At 35.5% G+C, this 16077-nt stretch overlaps 1 pseudogene; it reads right to left on the bottom strand.

The window, feature by feature from the left end:
- Window positions 1-15650: 15650 nt before the first annotated feature.
- On the bottom strand, window positions 15651-15834 carry LOC132491499 (U4 spliceosomal RNA; annotated as a pseudogene).
- Window positions 15835-16077: the final 243 nt, after the last annotated feature.

Below are 16077 nucleotides of genomic sequence, written 5' to 3' on the forward strand. Positions count from 1 at the left end.
TGGGCTCTAGATGCGTGGGCTTCAGTAGTTGTGGCATGCAGGCTCAGTAGTTGTGGCTTGCAGGCTCTAGAGTGCAGGGTTGGTAGTTGTGGAGCACGGGCTTAGTTGCTCCACGGCATGTGGGATCCTCCCAGACCAGGGATCAAACCAGTGTCCCCTGCATTGGCAGGCAGATTCTTAACCACTGAACCACCAGGGAAGTCCTCCTTTTCGATTTTTTAACCTTTATTTTTCTTGCTTTATTACTCTGGCTAGGATCTTTAGTATAATATTGAACAGATATAGTAAAAATAGGTACCTTTGCCTTGTACTAGATATTAGGCAGAAAGCATTTATTCAGCCTTTCATATTTAAGTATGATATTAATTGTAGGTTTTTATAGAAGCCCTTCATCAGATTGAGGAAGTTCCTATCTCTTCCAGTTTTCTGAGAGTTTTTATTAAGAATGCCTATTAAATTATTTAAAATGCTTTTTCTGAATCTATTGAGATCCTATTTTTCTTTTTTATTCTAGTAATATGGTGAATTTACATTGATTTATTTTCAAATGTTAAGCTAAACTTGCATTCCTGAGATAACGTTTAGTTGGTTGTGAGGTATTACTGATTTTATATATTGCTGCATCTTTTTAATTAATTTTTTCTTTTTTTTTAATTGAAGTGTAGTTGTATTTGCTAATATTTAAAAAAAATTACTGTGCCCAGACCCATGAGGGATACTGGCTTGTAATTTTCTTATCTTTTTCAGCTTTTGCTAATTACGGTTATGCTGGCCTCATAAAACAAGTTAGGAAGTGTTTTCTTCTATATTTTCTGAAAGAAATTGTTTGGATTAATATTATTTCCTCCTACAATGTTTTATAGAATTCTTCAGGGAAACTATTTAGGCCTGGGGTTGTCTTTTTAGGAAAGTTTTTGATAACAAATTCAATTTCTTTAGTAAATATAGGGTTATTCAGATTTCCTGTTTCCTGTATCAGTTTTGGCAACATGTATTTTAAAGAAATTATCTGTTTCATCAAAGTTGTTGAAATTATTGGCATTAAGTGCTCATAATATTCTCTTGTTACCCTTTTAATATCTGTGTGATAAGTAATGATACCCCCTTTCATTACTGATATTGGTAATTTGTATCTTTTCTTCTTAATCATTATTTCTAGAGGCTTATCAAATTTATTTATTTTTTTAAACAATCAAGTTTTCCCTTTGTGTATCTTTATTGTTTGTTTTCTGTTTCTTGGATTTTTGTATTTATTTCCTTTTTTCTACTACTTTAGTGTTTAATATGATCATATTTTTTCTACTTCATTAAAGTGAAAACCTATGTCATTGATTTTAAACCTTTCTTCTTTCTTCTGATTAAGGATGAAACCCCTAGATTTCTGCCAAGACCTTCTTTAACCTGTATGATAAATTTCAGTATATTGTATTTTTAGTATAAGTTGATTTAAAATACTTTAAAATTTCTCTCATGACTTTATCCTTTCAACTGTGGGGTATTTAGAAGTTTGTGGCTCAATTTCCAAGCGGTCTTTTCTAGATATTTTGTTTTTTAATTTATCCTTTAGTTACATTATGATCAGGGAACATATTTTGTAGTATCTCAATCTTTTGAAAATGTTTGTAACTCATTTGATGGCCCAGATTGTGGCCTACCTTGATAAACATTCCATGTGTAGCTGTAAAGAATGCATATTTTGCAGGTGGGAATAGTGTTCTATTCCAGACAAATAGGTCAAGGCATTTGATGGTGTTTTTAATATCTTTATGTCCTTACTGATTTTCTGTCTACTTATGCCATCAAGTACTGGGAGAAGGGCATTAAAATTTCCAGTTGTTATCATGGATTTCTCTATTTCTCTTTATTTTTTTGCTCAGTTTCTGCATATATTTTTATTACTTATGTCTTCATGATAATTAGACACACATCATTATAAAAATCCCTCTTTATCTCTAATAATACTCCTTGTCTTAAAGTTTACTCTGTCTAATACTAATATAGCCAATCCAGCTTTCTTATGCTAACTCATACTGTAGGTATATTTGTATATATCTCCCTATTCTTTTACTCTCAAGATAACCATAACTTGATATTTAAAGTGCTTTCCTTATAGACAGTATATAGTCAAGTCTTACTTTTTAATCCAGTCTGACAGTCTTTGTCTTCTAATTGTAGTGTTTAGACCATTTACACTGAATGGAATTATTGTTATGGTTGAGTTTAGATTTACCATCTCATTATTTGCTTTCTATTTTTTTTTTCCTTTTTTGTTCCTCTGTTTTCCTTTCTGTTTTTAATGGCTTAGTAGGTAATTTATTATTCCATTTTAAATCCATTATTGGCTTTTTAGCTGTGCTTATTTTGTATTGGTTATTAGCAGTTGTTCTTGGGATTACAATATGCTTCTTTAATTTATCACTGTCTACTTAGACTTAATATTGTACCACTTCATGTAAACGTGTGAGTCTTACAGGAGTATAATTCTATTTACCACCACTCCGTCCTTTGTAGTATTTTTATATATTTTAAAATTTATAAATATTATAGATCCATGAAAAAGTTACAATTTATGCATTAAGCAAGCAGTAGTTTTTTAATTAGCAGAATTAAAAACATATTCTTTTACATGTACTTAGATATTTACAACTTATAGTTTTTTTCATTCTTTTTTTAAAACTAAGGACATCTGATGTCTTTTCAGCCTAAAGAACTTCCTTTCACATTTCTTGTACGAGTTCTGCAGACAACAAATTTTGTTTATATGAAAATTCTTTATTTTTTCACCTTTGGAAGATATGATTACTGTAAGTAGAATTCTGGATTGACAGTTTTTCTTTCTAATCATTGTTTCTAGCTTCCATCATTTACGATGAGGTGTCAGCTGACATTTACTTATTAATCGTTCCTCTATAGGCAATCTATTCCCCAAATACCTTTGGCTGCTTTCAAGATTTTTCTTTTTATCTTTGGCTTATAGAAGTTTGAAAACAATGCCTACATGTGGTTTTCCTTGTATAATTTTGCTTTTTCACTTAATTTTGAACATTTTCTGCTATCATTTCTTCAAATATCATTTTTGTCCCATTTTCTCTTCTTCCATCTCCAATCTGCTGCTAAGAATTATTTTTATTTCAGCTATTGTACTTTAACCCTTTGGTTCTTCTTAATAATTCCATTGATTTTCTCTTCTCCTGAGATACTCCAAGAATATTAGACTGTTTGATGTTGTTCTACAGATTACTGACACTCTGCACATTTTTTCAGTCCTTTTTCTCTCTCTTCTTTATACTAATAATTTTTATTAATCTGTATTCAGGTTTACTGACACTTTATTCTGCCATCAATATGATGTCAAGCCTCTCCAATTATTTTTTGTTTATTTGTTTCAGGTATTGTACCTTAAGTTTTTGGCTTTTTATAAAATATTTTCCATTTCTCTGCTTATTTTCTCATGTTTCCTCTTATGACCATATTTTTCTTTAAGTCCTGAATATATTTATAACTTTTGCTTTAAAGTCCTTGTATGCTAATTAAAACATCTATATTACCTAGGGATTTGTTTCTATTGATTGTTTTGTATTTTAGGTTAGCAGTCACATTTTCCTGTTTCCATGTCCAGTCATTATTTAATTGTATTTGTATCTTATATATGATATAAGACCCTCGGTTCTGTTATCTTCCTCTAAAGAATGTTTTTTAATTCTAGTAGGCAATTAAATTACTGGTTGACTGCCTTGACATTGTGGTGGCTTAGTTTTGTACTTTGTTAGGGCCTTTCAATGTTACAGTTTTGTCCCTTTTTCTCAAATTAACTTCTTAGTCCTGATTCACCATCTATATTTCTAAAGTGTGGCCCTTCTGTGTTTTAAGCAAAGCTTTAGACATTTACCAAACCCTTACAACTTAGTTAAACTCATACTCCTAATTTTGTCTTCCCTTCATCAGTTATATTTTCTCAGCTCTTCCAGCCTTCTAGTTGTTCCTTTTCTCCAAGTCCTTATAGACTCCCCTCTACTTGCATAGTCCACAAATCAGCCAAGACATTAGGAGAGTTTATATACAGATTTATGGGTGCCCTCCCTCTGTGGCTCCATCCTTTCCAAAATTTGCTCCCTTAATTTCAGCCACTCTGCCAACTCTGAACTCCATCCTCTGACACCCCAATCCAATAAGATTGTGGCTTGCTGCTTCAATTCTAACTGTCCCATACCACACAGACTGAAAAGTTCCTTGAGGGAGAAAGCTATCATAAATGTGGATTTCACCCAGTACGTTTCACTCCAGATTCTGTCTGCTTTTGGTCACTTTCCAGTGCCTTCAAATAATTGTTTATCAGTTTTCAATTGTAGTTCAGTTTTTTTGTTTTTGTTTTTGTTTTTTTAAATTGCAACCAGAGTTTAGAATTGTTATCGATGGATATCTTTGTCCTGAAATAGTACAAGCTACTACTCCATTACCAAAATCAGAGCTATCAAAAGTGTTGTTTTATGGTAGATAGTATTTAGAAATTGATTTGAAAATTGCATTATAATCAAAGTGTCAGCAAGTTTTCCTTTCTCAATAGACTGCTTTTTCCTTATGAGAAAAGACTTTTTTTTTTTTGCATCTTTTAAAAAAGTAATTCACAGTGCCTTGGAAAATGGTATGTATTCCATTTACTAAACATGGCCAGGAAATATTTGTATAATTAAGTTCAACAGGTTACTCTATATGAGTGAAATGAAATACAGTTACAAAGAAAGAAAGGCACCTTAATGAGAATGCTTGGGAGATTAGTGATGTGAGATATTTCTGATTATGACAGAGAATCTGAACATGTGGTACAGCTGTGCAGGGAAAATGGGTAATTTCATCCTCACCATTTATAAAGCCTCATTCTAAGACAAACATTTACTACGTATTTTATATAGATGAATTTATAAAGTGGCCCAGGTAGTCAGACCCCAGAGTGAAATTTCAACCGTTTTCTCATATTGCCTACTTAGAATTGAGATCAAACTCATTCACAGTACTCATCACTTGTTCTAACAATATGCATTTCCTATTAATATTTTTCCCATCTCCTACATTAGCAACTTCCTTCTTCTGTCATGTAAACTTGCTCTCCATCCTTCCCATGAAATTCTTGCTCATTTTATGGAGCAGCAGAAAAATGGAGCTCTCTGATTGAAGCAGGGAGTGGTCAAAAAATACCTCTGGAATCAGTGAACCTGAAACAGCCTCTCCAGTTCTGTCCACCGCTTTTGTCCTTTAGAAATCAGTCTCAAATTCATCTCTCCCAGACAGCCTCCAGTATTTAATCTGGAGTTTTTAACCTACTACCCCATCTCACCAATTACCATGGAAAATTGATATAACAGACCAATTGTTAATTATTTATTTTTATGTCTCAACAACATTCCAGGTACTGTGAGGAAAACAAATTAAGAACAAGACATGGTCCTTAGCTACAAATTACACCTTGGTTACGGAGAGTCTTACCCATCACACAGTGACCTACAGTGTAACCTTCATCCAATTTACCAATCTCTATGTATGTATATATTCCAATATGTTATTCCACTTTTCTTTCTTCTCTGCAATAATTTTATGCAGGCTATTCATTTCAAGAACCTAACTGGCTTCCTATTGGTACCCATCCCTTAAACCCTGAGAACGGAGGACCGAGTGGAGCCCTGTGGCACCTATCAGGTCCTTCTGGTGGAATTCAGCCCTTGCTGCCTCATCCAACCTTCTTCCCTCAGCTTGTAATCAACTTAACTTTGAAAGTCTTTGTACACATTAGGTAATATTTGTCCTCTGTTCTCCCAGGGGACTGTGGTCACTGCCCAGCTAGGAAGCCCTACCCTTCATTATTCAGCCACAGCTTGAAGAGCATTCTAATTCTAACTTTCCGCCCTCTGACGGACCAGCTGCATCAAAGGCTGTGTTCCCTTATTTGTTTGTTTTTTTCCTAAAGCAGAATCAGTATTTCAAACTAAGTCATTTACTAGAAAAGTACGGACTCTGGATCCAAATTTTCAAAACATGTCTCTTCTGTGAACCACGACAAATCTAAACTGAATTATGCTTCATATTAGAGTCAGGACTCATGTGGTCCCTTTTTCTCTGCCCCTCTGGATCCCTGCATGCTGTTCAGGGGAAGTTGCTGGCTTTTGAACTGACAGTTTGGAAATGAAGGCATTTTTCTTTTAGGGAGAATAGTCCTTCAGTGATTCAAACAACAAGGCTTGTGATCAAAATAATTCATAAAGGAAAAGATTTATGAAGTGACTTCACTAGCACACAATGCATTTTTAAAACTTTGTTTTTTAAATAAATCTGTCAGTACACAAGCCAAGACAACACATCTGAATGCAATATCAGTGGACACACCCTGAATCTCTTCTCCTTCCCTTGTCTGAGACTGTGACAGAAAAGGAAAATGCTTCTCATTGTCTTTTTTAAATTTAATATTTGTTCTTTTAAATTAAAAATGTGAGTTCTATGAAAAGACTTTAAAAAATTGTGCATACTATCATTTGCTACATAAAATCTGTCTTTAAAAAATGCATTTTCCATCTACCACTTGTGCTTGTTTAAGAGAATAAAAAATAAATAAAGAAGTCTTACTTATAATGAATCCCTCTGGCATAAGGAAGCTTGTCCTAATCTCCCTTTATCAGGTTTGAGTGATAGTTCTGCTCAACGAGTATTGACAAGGCCGTCCTGTTTCTCAGGCTTTCGTTTCCCTCAGTTGGAGAAGGATACAGTGCATTTTCACATTCTCAAAGTCTGCAGTTGTTTTTATATAAGAAGCAATTTGCTTGGGTCACGTCAGGTCGAATGGGATGCCTGCCCAGCTCTTGGTTTTAAAGGAAAAACATACAGAAAGACACAAAAACACAGCAGTTTCCTTCATTAAATTCCACTCTACCTGCCATGGGCTTCTAGCCACAATGGAATTTCCCACCCTGGCCTAGACTAGCCTAACTTTTATTTTTAGGGATTTTTTTTTCCCCTTAAATCTTATGAGCTTTCTTTCAAGTGAACTTTGAGGTAAGGATTATTAAACCATAGAGTAATTGCCTGGTTTAAAAAGAATCAGATTTGAGAAACAAATGCTTGCTGACCTTCCATAATATTATTGGATAACCATCCCCTAGATAACAGCCTTTCAAAAAACTGTTCATAATCAGCACAAGAAGACAGGTAATGTAATTCAAAATCAAAACCTGAATCATGAAATGAAGAGAAGAATGGCACCTTTTCAGTAATACTCTCTACTTACCATTACATTGGATAGACAGAATTTTAGGATAAAAAATGTAAGTGAGTAACTAAAAAAATGAGGAAGTATATAGATAGAGAGAAGAGGGAAGAGAGAGAGAGAGAGAAAGAGGCAGGCTTTTGGACCATTCTCTCCTGAAAAACCATTTACGCTTTTGCCCATAGCCTGGGGGCAACTGATTTAATCAGGGTTGTTCATGTGGATTATCTAAACTATGAAAAGCAACAGGGAGAACTTCCTAAGAAATACCGACTGGGTCTGCTGCAAAATACTTGGTTTGCAGCCTGGAGCTAAGTAGTCTGTTCACATTGTACTCAGGGTCTTAAGGAAAATGGATCAATGCCTCTATAATTCTTTGTCCCTTTGATCTACCTCACCATTTGGTGTCTCTTGGCATTACGAAAGCTCTTGAAAATGACCCTGCCTAGTTAACTGATTTATAGTCCAGGGACAAAAAAAGCAAAGAAAGAAAAAAGGTCTGGTAATGAGGAAAGAACAATGTACTTTCTTGCTATCTTTTCTTAGCATAAATAAAGATTGAAAGATGTGATTTTGGGGGATGTGAACCCCACTCTCCCCACATTAACAATAGCCTTGTCAAAGCCAAACTGAGGCCTCATCTCAACCAAGTCTCTTTAAAACATATCAAGTTGGCCCTCTCATTCATTATTTTCAAGTGGATTTTGCATAATATTCCTTCAAATGGTAAAGTTTACTTTTCAGGCATGTCATTTGCTTTGTTGTTCTTCTTTACCCATTTCAGCTTCTTATCCTCAAACCCCTGTTTCCTTATTAAAGTTGATTGTTAATGCAGCTGTTCCATTAGCATCACAGCACATTTATAAACCAAAGACTGGTTCACTCTACCTGGCTTCCAAAACCATTTGCTGATTGAGACCATTTCATGAGTTTGTCTACTCATGTGAATAAACAAAAATTTGTCTATAATGTGAATTTGGAGAAGGAAAGAGCAGCTGCCTGGTACAAAGTCTACAGAGGCCAAAATTGCTGCCATAGGCTTCATGGCCACTCCCCCTGCATGTGCTATTCTACATTAACTTCATCTTAGATATTAGGATTTTGTTCTTAAATGGATTCCATTTTCCTCCAGTAAAACCAAGTGGTTTACCCTGACATTTAACAGTGATTTAGTGAGTTTAGAGTTTCTTCTAACTCTAAAGTAAATGTTCATGAGACTTGTGAACTCATATCTAGACAATTAATCTGAGCATTTTAGCAGTTCCCTGAGGTTGCATATGGTCTCTCATAGCCCCTTGTAAACCCTGAGATTTTGAACCACTGTCTAGTTTGTGGTTGTGCTGCCAAGGAGTAGAGTAAAATCATTACTTACGGTGACTTCCCTTCAAGCATAGTGAACTGAAATACAAGAAAACCTGCACTATACTTTAGACAGAACATTAGGATTAATGCTGAAAACCAAGGAACTAAGAGCCTGTAAATATGCCAACTCAAGAAGGAGAAGATGACAAACCAATATTGGAGTTTAGAAACAAAAGTAGTACTGTGTCAACATGTCACTATGCATCAATCATCACAACAAAACTAACCGAAGGTCAGCCTCAACACCAATGGCGATATTTTTGCGTACAATTCTTGAAGCACAACTTGAACTGGATCTTAGTTCTCATAGGTCTCTTACTTATTCTTCTCTCTCTCTCTCTTTCTCTCTCTCTCTCTCTCTCTCTCTCTCTCTCTCTCTCTCACATGTACACATATATACACATAGTAGTAGACTAGGCCTATGGCTACTGTGTTAAATTTGCATCTGTGAGCCACTAAGCAGCTGCTTTACATATACACTGTAGAAGAATGAAAGTGAGAAATCTGGCGTAGAGGTGGTTTTTGTGTACTATCACAAGGAAAGAAAATAGGCTTACAGCAAGTTAAAGGGAAATGGACAATGATGAGCATAGGGAACAAGTTCGGATTCCTTAGGAATTGACAATAGGACTAACCTTACTTAAAACATTTATAAATGACTTGCTCACCCCAGCATCTCGCACTATGCCTGGCATATAGTGGAAGCTCAATTAATTTTTGCTGAATTAACCAATGACTAATCTGAAACTAAGAGTGCACAATAAATTATCCAATTATGTGGATGGAATTAAACTTGGGATGGGACACAGTATTTGTCCAGGTGTGCAGAAAGGTGGCAGTGTGAACATGGACAACAAAAATATTCAAATATATGAAAAGGATAGCTTTAAGCCTTAACCAGGAAAGGGACTTGAAGGTCACTGGGCTCTTTCAGGCAAAAAACAAAGCAAAACAAAAACAATGCTTCAAAAACTTGGTCATTATTAAGGGAAGTGTTAAAATAAAAGTTATACTTCCTTTATATTAAACTCTCTGAACTTATGTAAAACCATCTGCACTTAGAGTACAAAGTTTCTCTGACATAACATCCCAGAGTCTCTTACACAGGGCAGTCATTAAATTCAAACTAGATTAATATAATGTAAGCGAGTAGAGAACAAGTTATTTTGAGATTTCATAACAATTCATTGACTATGAGAAAAATGCAAACAAACATGGTTGTTAATAAATGTTATTTAGCAGACGTCATATTGACATTTCTAAGTAACTGGCTACCAAGACAGTTTCCTAATAAGTCTAATTTTCCCTTCTCTCTGAGCTTATGGGCTAGTGATCTTGTAGTTTTGGGTGTTTACATTCATTTATCCATTCAACAAACTTTTATTGAATGCTTCCTCCAGCTGTACCAGTCTGGTAAGATCAGACTGGATCTTAAATGAATACCACGCTTCCTTTGCCCCTTGCATTCTCTGGTTTTTACAGGAGGTTATCTCTCATGATTGCACATTCAGATCCCTGATCCTAGCTCCTTTCCCACCTAATTTTTTTTGTTTGTTTTTATTTCCCTTCACCCTATGTCTATCTCCCTATGAATAGACAAGAGGCTGTATAGTTCTTAGCAGTGGCCATAGTGCTATCTAGAGTGGAACTCCATCAGCCCCATACACATTGCCTTGTTGAAGAGATATAATGTACTTTCCACACTTAAGAAATGATTTGATTTCCTTTGCCTCAGTAGAAATATTACAAGCTAACAGTGGTTCTCCTGTTATAAACCACAGTAATTAACTGCTCACCAACATCAGTTGCTAAATTGTTTCATGATAGAATTCTAAAATACATGTTAAACTTTCTTTCTACAAGTTGCCTATTTCCTCTGAATACAGCCAATTCACCTGGCAACAAAGATTAATTAGCCGCTGGTTTTTTGTATGTAAAAAGAAAAAAGTATGATTTCTCTTTGCTTATAAGAACTTCTGGTAAGTGGTGATAGGTTTCAGAACCCTCTTCTTTTTTGGCAGAACTGGAGAACACTGACTCCGTTCTGTGATTTCACAATTGCTAGGGATTGGTTAATCGCTAAAAGCTGCTCAGGTGGAAGACGAGGCACTGTTCTCTTTATTTGCAAGGGACAAATAGGCATATTAAAAGGGGTTTTAGAGTATCTAAAACATGATAAACCCGTGGCTTTCTTTTAAAAAACTATTCATGAGATTCTCCTTAGAAATAGGAGAGACTATCTAATTTCTATGGGTGGAAATCCCATCTGTAACAATGTTTTGCAAAGACACATACTACCAATACCTTTTCCAGTGAGATGCAGATACTAAAATCATATAATCTAGACAAGATAATTTTATAATATAAGCAGAAAGCTACTGTGATAGTCTAGATTACATATGAAATTTGTAAAAGAATAAAATGAAAAGTTCTCTAATTTTTTTTAAAGTTGCCTCAGAATTTCCCTTCCATGTTGTAATCATGCCTCTTTAAATGTATATGAAAAGTAACTTTGCTAGGCTCATGAAGAATGACCTTGATAAGCATGGCATAACTGTAAGCAAAATAATTTTTAAAAGAATTAGTCTACATATATAATTTCATCATTTCTAGAAACATGGATGTCATTAGACTTGAAGACAGCCAGTGGATCAAACCAACTTATTCTGACATCAACCAAAATGTGATCTAATTGCAGGCCGCAGTGATTAAACACTTTTGGAAAGAAATAGGTCTCTCCTTTACTTCTCCAACTGCCCACCCCTCTTCTCCTCTTCCGCCACAGATCTGTGGCAGCCTAACTTCCAGCTAACAAGTTAGAAGACTGGGTGAAGCATCAGTTTGGAATTATTTTTAAAAAATTATAAATAATCAAAAGAGGTGACAAATGTTTCAGTGGTTACTAAACATTTAGTGGGTAGCAAGGTATAAATTAATAATTAAGGGCATTAATCTGTTGACTAATATTGATTCTTAGAAAGCTAGAAGTGTCAAGATGTTCTTTCAACCACAGTATTCCAGATTTAGGATTTTTTTTAGTGGGTTTAGTATAGGAAAAAAGATGCTTAGAAATGCATACTTAATAAAATAATAACCTCTGATTTATCTATCATCTCAGTCCTTGTGTTTTCTGGAAAATATATTAATGAGAGATGACATTATTTGATAGTTAAGGAAGGAAAATGGAAATCATCTGTTGTATGCCAACTATGCTCATAAGCAAAATAATATTCTCTTAATCCTCAAAAGGAAAGGGGCGATTATAAAATGATTTGAGACTCTCTGGACAGAACTGAGATATTCTCTGAAAATTTTGTAACTGCTATATATTTTAAAAGTAGTGTAGTATTACTATCACATAGCTATTAAATATGTAATTCTTTTCTTTCTGATAATCCCTCTCCCTTAAATCTGAAGGGTTGATTAATTTCTTCATTTATTCTTTTGGATAAATATCCTGTTCATTGATGCTTGAAATCCAGCCCATCAGTTTCCCTTTAAACTCTAACGTATTTTAAAGAACTTTAGAAGATCATGAACTCTGGAGTACTGACTAATTTGGAACCTGCCTCCATCTCTTACAGGCTGTATGACTTTGACCAAGCTACTAAAATTCTTAGTAGTCCAGTTTCTTCACCTGTGAGAATGGCATAGTAAACATACCTACCTCCTATGGTTACTATGAGGATTAAGGGGCTTCACACAGCCAATGTGAAGAAGTGAAATTGCTTTTCTGAGTCTTTGGAGGTATTTGAAATCAGGCTGACTAAGTCAAGCAAAGCTGTGGTGTCTTTGTTTGGCAGGTGATCTCCAAATTTCACTCCAAGGTCTTGGACCGTCTCAGGTCAGTGTAGTGAAGAGCTCTTTGTGTAACTGCCATCTTTCTGCCTCAAAGCCAAGGTGGATTTACCTGTTAGTTTTAGTTTTCACTAAAGATCTCTCTTCAGCTGTGTGCACTAAGGGTAAAATATCAACAATTAAATTATTTGAAGCAGGCAAATGTTGAAAGGGGAGTTTAGTTAAGTCATAGCAGTGTGCCAACTTGGTCTGACTTTCAGAAAGATCACCATAATAAGGAGACCAATAAATAAATTAAAATTATAAAATATACATCTATGCAGAATCTTAGAACCCCTTCTCTGACACATAAGTCATTAAGGGAAACTTTGTGTCCTGCCTATTAATTCAACATTTAAAATAGAACCCAGTTTTGTGGAAGAAATTCACAGGTGAGAATTACTGAGTTCCTTTGGATCAGATTTTTCTGTGCTCCATTAAAAACAACAACAACAACAACAGCAAATTAATAACAACAAAAAACAATGGTTCTGGTTGTATGTAATGTACACCACTAATCTAGTGTTTCTTAACAGGGGAACAATTTTGTCCTGCACCCCCATCCCTAGGGGACAACTGACAATGTTTGAAGACAATTTTGATTATCACAACTGAGGGGAGCTATTGGCATCTAGTGGGTAGAGGCCAGGAATACTGCTAAACATCCTAGAGTGCACAGGACAGTACCGATCTGCCCCCAACAAAGAATTTTCTGGTCCAAACTCTCAGTAGTGCTGTGTTGAGAAACCCCATCTTGATTCGATATACCAGAGACACTGGCCTTGAACCATCAGCTGCATCAACATTTAAGATACTCGGTCTATGGAATAATCTGACAGTTGAAGGATATACCTAGAAAGAATACCACTTTGAATATATAACTGACAAATGTGGATACAGTGTTAAGGGAAGAACTGGTAAAGCAAATAATTGGTGGCTAATTATGCCAAATATAAAAAGATAATTTTACGTTACTGAGTAAATCAGATTAATATTCTTCTTTAATCCCAGGGGGTCTAAAAATAAGGTTATGGACTATGCAACGTTATCCTGACACAGATATTTTGCAATGGTTTATAAAAAGCAGTAAACGTGTTTTTTTAAAAAAGATAGCCCAAATGAGGTATGAAGAATTAGAAGTCATTTTTCTAGGTCAGATTTTTTTTCCTACAGATCAGATTTTCCATATGCATTCATTCATGCAGACCACAAACTACACTTCTAACACTCTTTCTCTCTGAAGGCAAATCAGGCTAAATCTAAGAGTTTAAGAACCATTTCTGTACAAGAGAAATTTTCAGCTAAGGGAGAATAACACAAGCTCTAAGGTAGGTGTGAAATTTATTTTTAAATTAAGCCACAACTATTCTGCAAACATTTAACTCAGAACCACACCACTGTTAAAGTTTGTTGATTCCATATGAAAGGAAGAACCAACATAAATTAAATTTGAAAATGAAGAAAATAAAATATGTGAAAATTATTTTTAATATGGCTAAAATTCAAATATGAAACATTTTATTCTTTTTACAGGTTTCACTGTCAAAGACAACATGTATATTTTTCCGATGAAGGAGGATGACTGAAATTGACATTCAGGTGAGCATCTGGACACTACCAGTATGTGACGTTGCACAAATTTACTCACATCTGGAGTTATCCTCGTGCTTTTGAATTTTATTTTGGTTAGTTTTACCAGGAGTTAAAATGTATTGAGGGCCTCAGAAAAATTGGCTTTTATTTATTCCCACTTAGAACCCCAGAAGTTGCTTCCTAGTCAGGCACTGCTTACTGATGAGGAAATCCAAGGTGAAATAACTGGCTTAGCCACAAAGAGAATGGAAGGTCATTCATTTCTGAGCTGCCAATATCTTTTCTTCTCCTTTTTCTCATTTTAACTTCTAGATTTAGCTCCAAAACATTTGCTCTTTCTCCCTTAAGGGGAAATTCTAGCATCAGAAGGTTAGTGGAGGGGAGGGTAGTGATGGGTTTAGGTTTTCATAGCAGTTCAATTCAAAACTGTTAAGTACCTCCTACTAAGAGACCACCACGAAAAACTGTTTCTAGAACAAGGCAAAGGGAGAGATTTAAACACGGGGGAAAAAAAGGGAAGGAAACAAGAAAGCTCTGGCACTGTGAAAGATTCAGAAAAAAAAAAATTCTGATCTCTGCTCTCAAGATGCTTACAATCTTATTCTAGAGGGAAAAAAAAGAATTCCACTTTAAATAACTGAATAACAAAAAGAAACAGTACAGTTAAGTGTAACAATGGGTGGTAGAAGCAAAATGCTGTGGGGAAGCCATGTCTCTTACCTCTTTTCCAACTCAGAGAAAAGAGACAGTGGGTCAAACTCAAGCTACTCTAGTTTTTGATATTAGTTTCATAATACAGCTATAATCCCATTACAGAGAACTTCAAGGAACTGTTGACATTTTTTTTTTCCTGTCCTGTAGTTTATTGTCTCAAGTATTGCTGGAAATACCAGGCTACATGCAGAGATGTTTGCACTAATGGTATTTGTTGACCTGCATTAAGTTAGGGTCAACCTGAATAAACAGAGATGCATACTACAGGGAACCAGTTAGTCAGATTGTTTGTAGTTAGGCTTGCATTATTTTTACAATACTTCATTACTTTTAACCTAAAGACTAGACATTATCCTCAAATAATCTTGTTATTATATGAAACAGTAACATTTATTAAGAATGCCTCTGGAAAGCCCCAAATGGGGATATGCAGAGGAGGATTTATTATGAATTTAATGGAACTTAAACTTCAGGGCCCCTCACTTGCACAGCCCCTCCCAAGACCCTGTACTTAATTTGTAATCATAATTCTGTGTTCTTTTCCTTAAAGAGGGTCCCCCTTGGGCTTCCCTGGTGGCGCAGTGGTTGAGAGTCCGCCTGCCGATGCAAGGGACACGGGTTCGTGCCCCGGTCCGGGAGGATCCCACATGCCGCGGAGCGGCTGGTTCCGTGAGCCAAGGCCGCTGGGCCTGCGCGTCCGGAGCCTGTGCTCTGCAACGGGAGAGGCCACAACAGTGCGAGGCCCGCGTACCGCAAAAAAGAAAAAAAAAAAAGAGGGTCCCCCAAATAGTTTAAGCGTCTGGCAAAATCTTCATCCACCTTGGGTAGAAAATAATCTTGAAGGAATCAAACCTGACTATCCTGAAAGGCCACGTCAGAGAAAGATACAAAATGTACTTTTACAAGCATATATAAATTACATTTCCAAATGTATCCCTCCTATCGTTGCTGCCTTCCACCCCCCGCAAAGGATAGATGCCATCTTACCCACTGTTACAAGGTTTCTAGACTCTTTTAATTAGCAATAATCGAGCCTCAGATAAACCTCATTGGCTACGATACTGCCACTGCACAAAGCTCTAGACTCTTTTAAATAAAATCTGTCTGTTCAGTGACTGGGAATAATCAGTGTTTAAAATAAAAGATGAAAAATTCAGAGACAGAAGATGATTTCTAAGAGTAAAAAGGGAGACACAAAATTTTTTACATAAATAGTAATAATTATTATTCATAGCTAAGGGATACATGCATTTGAGAAAAGGAAGGACTTGGAAATTCTCTCAGTACAATTTACAGTAGCACCTATGAAAAGTATGGTGAGT

The sequence above is a fragment of the Mesoplodon densirostris genome, chromosome 5 (genome assembly GCF_025265405.1).
Source record: "Mesoplodon densirostris isolate mMesDen1 chromosome 5, mMesDen1 primary haplotype, whole genome shotgun sequence".
In the NCBI taxonomy this organism is placed as follows: Eukaryota; Metazoa; Chordata; class Mammalia; order Artiodactyla; family Ziphiidae; genus Mesoplodon; species Mesoplodon densirostris.